This window comes from Bos mutus, chromosome 24 (genome assembly GCF_027580195.1).
Source record: "Bos mutus isolate GX-2022 chromosome 24, NWIPB_WYAK_1.1, whole genome shotgun sequence".
Taxonomy (NCBI): Eukaryota; Metazoa; Chordata; class Mammalia; order Artiodactyla; family Bovidae; genus Bos; species Bos mutus.
Genome location: NC_091640.1, coordinates 7175245 through 7182315, shown reverse-complemented (window position 1 = coordinate 7182315; position 7071 = coordinate 7175245). Strand labels below are relative to the sequence as shown.

At 51.6% G+C, this 7071-nt stretch overlaps 1 protein-coding gene across 14 annotated transcripts in view; it reads left to right on the top strand.

The window, feature by feature from the left end:
• Window positions 1-1212: 1212 nt before the first annotated feature.
• The window catches only part of SOCS6 (suppressor of cytokine signaling 6), a 119603-nt gene continuing 113744 nt past the window's right edge, over window positions 1213-7071 (top strand). For 4 of the 14 annotated variants that reach the window (XR_011462523.1, XR_011462524.1, XR_011462521.1 and 1 more), the window contains exon 1: window positions 1223-1876. The gene's annotated coding sequence lies outside the window, so the exon portion shown is untranslated. Of the gene's footprint in view, window positions 1877-2740; window positions 2867-2931; window positions 6139-7071 lie in introns of those variants that run through there. The other 10 variants (XM_070362016.1, XM_070362020.1, XM_070362019.1 and 7 more) reach the window with 8 other exon arrangements.

Here is a 7071-nt window from a genome sequence, read left to right as displayed (position 1 = left end):
GATCACGCTTATCGTGCTGATCAGCCAGCCCACTGCCACCTTCATGCTTATCAGCCCTGCTCCCCAGCCTCCAACTACTGGCCTTCTTCAGATCAGGTAAGGAAACACCAGTCCGATTTCCAGTCTGTCCCGCGTCTTCTTCTGAATGGGCTTACCACAAGAGGGGTGGGTTGAAAAGTTTGTTTCATCTCTGTTGTTGGGGTTGTTCAGTGGCTCAGTCGTGTCTGACTCTTTTAGACCTCGTGGACTGCAGCAGGCTTCCCTGTCCTTCACTCTCTCTCAGGGTTTGTTCAAACTCATGTCCATTGAGTCAGTGATGCCATCCAACCATCTCATCCTCTGTCCTGTTTCATCTCTAATTAATAAGTACTATTTTTACTAACCTGACTGATCTATTTCAGTCAACATTCACTGTGATTGGACATCTGAGAACTGAGTTGCATTTAAATCAGATTAACACTAATAATAGGAGTTTATTTTTACTTATTTTTCGCCTCTCTCCAGGCATGCGGGCTATTAGTTCCCAGATCACGGATGAAATCTGCACCCCTTGCAATGGAAGCAGGGAGTCTTAACCAGTTGACCACCAGGGAAGTCCCTGTAGGAATTTAATAACAAATTGAAATAAGAACTAAAGATGACAGAGGTCTGGTGAATCACATGTACCAGATGACATCAACCTTATATATATACTATTCAGTCATACAAACCAGCTGAATCACCTGACAATGCAACTTTTAAATTATTAATCTGGGTTTGGTGTTTAGATGAGAATTGTATATCGAACATTCATAAGAATTAAGATCAATTACTTAAACTTTTAAAAAACTAACAGCTTTAATGAGGTATAACTCAGATATACATTCACTTTGGAAAAACTTTAAGACTTTTTTTCCCCTAGCCTTGTTTCCTTTTTAAAAGCTCCATGCTATTCAAGAAATACAACTTTCAAAGCCAACACTAATTCTCGTTAGACTTTAATGATACTTATCTTTAACCACTTTTCTTCGGATGAAAAGAGAAATAAATGTTCCTGTAGCTTCTCGCTGACAAAAGTCCAATTTGCTGTTAATTCTATATGCAGGTAGCAAAGAATCCACAGAGTTTGAGTCAAGTTACCAACAGGCAACTTGACATCACACTGCCTCGGAACTCGGAACTCGGCGGCACAAACAATAAACTATTTCTGCATTAAAAAAAAAAAAAAAAAACCATGCATAAAAAAAAAAAAAAACCCCACTAACAAGGACTAAAGGGAAAAGCAGATGGGCTGAAACAAGGAGTAAGTTTTTCTTTTAATCAGCACATCTTACGGTTAAGCTAGAGAAAGGTGTGGGAAGGGCCCGGCTCGGGCGCGCGCGCTCGGCCACTCCGTCCCGCTGCCCGCGGGGGCCGGGTGGTCCCGGTCACCGCGCCAGGTGAGCGGACCCCCGACCGCAGGGGACGAGGCCGGGGCCGGCGCCCGAGGGCCGTGGATACGGCCCTTCCCGCGTCCGCCCGGCCGCCGCGGAGGCGAGGCTGCAAAGGCGGCGGACGAGGGGGCGGGCCAGCGCGCAGGGGCCGGGGGCGCCCGGAGGGCGGGTGCGGGCGCCGGGACTCCGGCGCGCACCGGCCCCGGCCCCGCCCCGCCCCGCCGGCCCGCCCCCCGCGCCGACGCCCGCCTGCGCCGCGGGCCGAGAGGTGGGCGCGGGGCAGCCCGCTCGGCTCCTCGGCGGCGGCTGCGCTCGGGCCGGCGGCCGGCGCGCCGCTCCTGGAGGAGGCGGCGAGGCGGGAGGAAGAGGAGGAGGAAGGCGGCGGGAGGCGGAGTTGCGGGCGAGCAGGGCCGAGCGCGGCAGTCGCGCCGGCGCGGGGCGAGGACGCGGAGCGGCGCCGCCGGGTGAGCGTCTGCGGCGCGGGGCTGGGCCGTCCGCCCGCTCCCCTCGGGCGCAGGGGGCGCCGCGGCTCCGCGGGCCGGCGCGGGGCGGCTCCGGCGCGGGCGGGCCGGGGAGCGGCCGGGGCTTCGGCGGGTCCGCGGGCGGGCGCCGGGCCGGCGGGGAGCGGCGTCCGGGAAGCCGGGCCGGGGCTCCGGGCCGGGAGGCCCGAGGCCTGCTTCCGCCGCGCGCGCCGGCCCGACCCGCGGCCTCCGGCCCTTCGCCGCGCGCGCCGGGCCCGGGCCGCCGCCTTTGTTGCCCGCAGCCCGGCGGGGAGAGGCCGGGGCTCGGCGAGGCCTGGGGCGGCGGCGCGGGGCCTGCGCGCTCGGACCCCGGGGCCGGCGGCCGGCGGGCGCGCGCGGGAGGCCCGGGCCGCGGCGTGGCCGGGACCCCGGTGGGCTCCGCGCGGGGACGCGCCGCCGGACCCTCGTGGCCGTGGGGACGGGGGTACGTGAGCCCGCCCCCGGGGCCGGGCCGGGCCGCGGCGCTCGGTTCGCTTCGCGGACACCTTGGTGCCTCCCTTCTGGGTCACATCTATTGACATTTGTCCCGGGGCAGGTCCCGGCCCAGAACTTGGAACGTGTGCGGTCGTCTGCAGGCCAACTTCACGTTTAGTCGGCATGTGGAATTCGGGGTTCCCAGCCCCACTTTTTGGAACTCAGGGCCAGGTGGGAATATGGGGGCAGACCTTAGGCTTCCGGTAGATAATAATGTTGGATTCAGTTCCACGAATGTTGTCTTGAAACGTCTGCCCTGGAAAAGGCGACCTGCCACTTTACTGTGGATGAGGATGGAGAACGTAGTAATCACGGTTAGATGTGAATGAGACACAAAACGTTGCCCAAATACGTTCTTCATGGACAGCGGTCCTTGGCTGCACACATGTCTGTCATCAAACAAAAGTAAACTGCCCTCTCCTTTAAGATGAAACGGCGAGGTGTTCCCAGTCGCAGTAGGTGTGCAGTGATCTTGACTTTTTTTTTTTTTCTTCTTCTTTTTCTGGTTAACGCAACAAATATCACAACATGAAATCTACTTAGCTTACTTGAATGAATGAATGTTCAGTGGAATATGTAGTGCTGTGGGGAATGTTTTATTTAAAAACATGAATGGCGCTGTTTATCAAGTTTCACAGAGAAAACCTGGAAACAGCCTATGATCTGCTTCCGGTGCTGTCTTATTTCTCAGTATTTCTGCATCAAGTAGCATGGATATGGTTAAGTTTCAGAGGCCACGCCTGCTCCAAGCAGAATATGTGACCAACCCTTTGGTTCTGACACTGTCTCTCATGGTTTCTTGTTGCCTTTGGGGAAGCTGTCAGACTGGCCTTGGACTTAACTGGGATTCTTAGAAGAGCTCAGCTCACCTGTGACCTGGCAAGTACTTTCTACTGGTCTGGGTAGGATCCCCCACCTTATTCACCGGAACCTTGACCTTTTCGGGGCCTCCCTTCAGCATCTCTTTTGAAGCACTTTTTCCCCTTATGATCTTTAAATACCTCCTGAATTGGTGGGAAGTACCTGGCACTGCCCCTTTCCCTTCTCTTAGTGGGAAGGTGGGCAAGCCTTAGACATGGCCTCCCCAGGACCCAGGGGCACACTCTTGGGTGTCACCTGACACCCTCCCCTGTAGCACCTTGCAGGGGAGTGGCCAAGCAGGGGTTGGGGTGCCATTGACCTGGGCTACAGCCAACCTGGGCTGGGCAGTGCCCTGGGAAGAAAACTCAGCTGTGCTGACTGGATTCCTAATCATCTCAGGTTCCTTTAAATGGCCCTCTTTTTAGGGAACAGAAGCAAGCATCTTCTTAAAGCCTGTCTTGTTAGGTAACCGTCACTCTTTAGAGAAAATTCTGGTAATTTTCTCCCTTGTGATCAGTTTTCAAGAAGCTGATTTTTTTTACTAGTATTTTCTTTTATTTGCCTCATGGAAGTAATCGTGTGATCTTATTTCAGAGTTATTACGTAGCTTCCCTGGTGGCTCAGGTGGTAAAGACTGCCTGCAATGTGGGAGATCCGGGTTTGATCCCTGGGTCGGGAAGATCCCCTGTAGAAGAAAATGGCAACCCACTCCAGTGTTTTTGGCTGGGAAGTCCCATGGACAGAGGAGTCTGGTGGGCTACAGTCCATGGGATCGCAAAGAGTTGGGCACAACTGAGCGACTAATGCAGTACTCCAAAAAAAAGGAAACTGTCAGGATCATTTCTGAGTTTGTGTCAATTACTGTTATTATTCACTCATAAATATGCAGTCATGCAAAATGGGTCATGCACACACACAAGATACACACAAATATGTTGAAGTATGAGGTCAGGTATTCAACAAATATGTTGAAGTGTGAGGCCTCCCTGGTGGCTCAGATGGTAAAGAATCTGCCCACAATGCAGGAGACCTAGGTTTAATCCCTGAGTTGGGGAGATTCCCTGGAAAAGGGAATGTCTACCCACTCCAGTATTCTTGCCTGCAGAATCCCATGGACAGAGGAGACTGGCAGGCTGTAATCCATGGGGTTGCAAAGAGTTGGACATGGCTGAGCAACTAACACACACACACATGAGGTCAGATTCCCCATGTTAGTTATAATCTGGTGTAGCTAATGGATGTGTATGCATCTATTTTAATACTTAAAAAGGGCAAGTAGGTAAATGACCTAGAGGTAAAAAGATCACCTTTTGCTGTTTTCTGCTTGTTGCATCTTTTATAGGAAATGAAGATTGTCTATTTCAGTTCTCCGCCCTCATTCCTAACCTCTTCCACTTCTGGACATGGCACATCTGTGGTGTCCGGTTACTTTCATAAAATTGTGAAAGTCGTTTTGTAAGGGAGACATTTATAATATTAGTGTGTCATGATAAGGGGAAACTTTCTTGTATGACTAGCTTGATTGAAAGAGTTATCCAGGTAGTAAAAGAGAAACAACACTGGGACGTGTTCTAAAGTGTACCGAGAGTGAAATTGTCATTAGTGTTTTTATGGTTAATTTATTATGCTGCATAACATGTTGCTTTATGTGCTAAGTAGGGAAGACTTTTAGACTAAGGGCACATTTCACGTTAAACCGGCGTCAGGGTCGTCTTTGATGGTTCATACAGACTTTACATTTACTTTGTTGTGACATTTGTTTTGGGTGACTGTCGGCCTTGTTGATGTTTGAAGAATAGATGTAGAATAGTCTGAGATAAGTCATTGAGGATTTCCACTCTCCCTTTGAACATGGAGGACGTTTTGGAGGTGTTAAGTCTTTAGTGCGGCGTGTAGGTTGCTAGCTTGTGACCTTGAATACACAGTACATCCCCTCGGAGTTTTATTCCTCATTTGGGGCTAAGATGGGGGTAATAATCCATCTGACAGAGTTACTGTGAGTACGCAGATGTTTTGTGTAAAGTGACATCCGAGCTGTTTACCGTTGTTACAAATGTGACTTCTGCCTGACTCCTCAGTTGGTCTTGAAGAATCTTCCCTCTGCCTCAGCGCGGTCATGGTCCAGCCCTTCTCTTCCTCGGCATTCCAGGCTGCGTCTCAGTCCTCACCTTGAACAGGGCTGCTCTTCAGTGGCTCCTCCTGGGGTTGGTTCTTCCTCGGATCGTAATGCCAGGGTCACCGTCTCAGGGAAGCCTTCCCTGGCTCCGCTTCCTCATAGCTCCTTCAGGAACCCCATTTATCAGTTCGTGTGTTTCTGATCTAAGGTTCATCACTGAATTCCTTGGGGAGTGCCGGGCCTGTGGTCTTTCTCCTCTGCCCTCCTCACACTCCTTATGCTTCCTGTCCACTGAGTGGGGCCGTGGGGTGCAGAAAGCTCCTGTGGTTTCTACGTGGTTGTCCACACAGTAAAGGCAGAGGTGTGCTGCCTGGGTCTTGGACGTCTGTTGGTTTTTGTGTTTCTCTTCTTTACCCCTGTCTGCGCTGATCTGCTCAGCTGGATAAATCATAGCACTAATAAGGCCTGAGTTCTTGAAACTCCATGGCCTACATAGCTGCACGTAGGGAGAGTCACCTCTACCTGTCGGGCTGAGGTGTTTGAATTCACTCACACACCTGGCTGGCTGATCCATCTCATCTGGAATCACAGTTGCCTGGAGTGCGAGGAGAGGATCCGCCCCAGGGCACGTTTCCCTTGAAGTTGCCTTACAGAACTTGGTGGGATGAGACTTCAGTTGTCTGGAACCTCTGGCACCCTCAGGATGCGGCAAGAAGGAAGAACTCATTTGGAATTAGACCAGCCAGAGACCTAGGTGACTCTTAGCATAGCTGGTGAAGGCACGCTCTCATAGGGCTGCAGATCGAGGCCTGAATTTCAGCCCTGTGATTTTATAGGGCAGTGATTTTTGAAATAAAATAACAATCTTATTTATCTTCTTGTAAAATAATAATAGTGTGCCTTCCTCCACATCGGTGTAAAAATTAAGTGAGATAATGCATGTAAGGGGCCCTGGTGGCTCAGATGGTCCACCAGCAATGCAGGAGACTTGGGTTTGATCCCTGGGTTGGGCAGATCCCCTGAAGAAGGGCATGGCAACTACTCCAGTACTCTTGCCTGGAGAATCCCATGGGTAGAGGAGACTGGTGGGCTCAGTCCATGGGATCACTGAGTCGGACACGACTTAGCCACTGAGCACGCACAATAGTAATAATTAGTTTAAGCTATACCATGATTGGTGGCTTCCCTGGTGGCTCAGATGGTAAAGCATCCTCCTGCAATGCGGGAGACCCATGTTCGATCCCTGGATTGGGAAGATCCCCTGGAGAAGGAAATGGAAACCCACTCCAGCACTTTTTCCTGGAAAATTCCATGGACGGAGGAGCCTGGTAGGCTACAGTCCATGGGGTTGCAAAGAGTCGGACATGACTGAGCGACTTCACTTCACTTATATCGTGATTAGTTAAAAGAAGTATTCTGATTAACCTGCAGTATCTGCATAAGACTTGGTTTTTCTTGCTGGAGAAGCCTTCTGTGGGGAAAGGGTGTGAAACGAAGAAGAGAAAAATGGACATAAAAGAGGAAGGAGAATGGGAGTCTACAAAAGTACTGCTGGTGCAGCTACTAGAATTTGAGAATTACACATGGCTACAGTGGGGCTTCCCTAGTGGCTCAGGTGGTAAAGAATCTGCCTGCAATGCAGGAGACCTGGGTTCGATCCCTGGGTCGGGAAGATCCCACGGAGAGA